The sequence below is a fragment of the Octopus bimaculoides genome, chromosome 30, assembly GCF_001194135.2.
Source record: "Octopus bimaculoides isolate UCB-OBI-ISO-001 chromosome 30, ASM119413v2, whole genome shotgun sequence".
Classification (NCBI taxonomy): domain Eukaryota; kingdom Metazoa; phylum Mollusca; class Cephalopoda; order Octopoda; family Octopodidae; genus Octopus; species Octopus bimaculoides.
Genome location: NC_069010.1, coordinates 6,027,107 through 6,027,918, shown reverse-complemented (window position 1 = coordinate 6,027,918; position 812 = coordinate 6,027,107).

Below are 812 nucleotides of genomic sequence, written 5' to 3'. Positions count from 1 at the left end.
ATATATATACACACACACACACACACACATATATATATATATATGTACACATATATATGTATATACACATATATATGTATATACACACATACATTCTCACAGATATATATACATATACATGTATATATACACATATATATGCATATATATATATACATATATGTATATATATATATATATATATATACACACACACATGTATGCATGTATACATGCATATAGACACACACACATACATTTAGACATACATACATACATACATATAGACACACACACACACATATGTATGCATATATATAAATATACATGTATATACATATATATATACATATGCATATATATACACACACACACATACATACAAACATGTATATATATACACACACACACACACAAACAAACATGAGCAGGGTGTGTGTTTGTAAAGTTCAACTACTCCATGGTATTTAGACAACCTGTATTATTAAGCAAGATTTTTATTATCATAGTCTGCTGTTACATCATTCGTGTTGCCATCGGTACGCAAAATGCATGGGCGTCATTCATGCAGGCGTTTGACTCTAACATGTGCACTGCACAATGCGTACACACCATCTCCAAGTGGTAAAGTGGCAAATTTTAAATAACTTCTGCCAAAGCTGACATACCACAGATACTTGGCATATTTTATAAATATGCCTGCTCAAGTATCATAAAAGCATGAAACTATTAGTAGCTCTTTTGGTTATGTATTTAATTTGATATATATATATATGTATATACATATATACTTACATATGTACATGTATATATATATATATATATATATATAT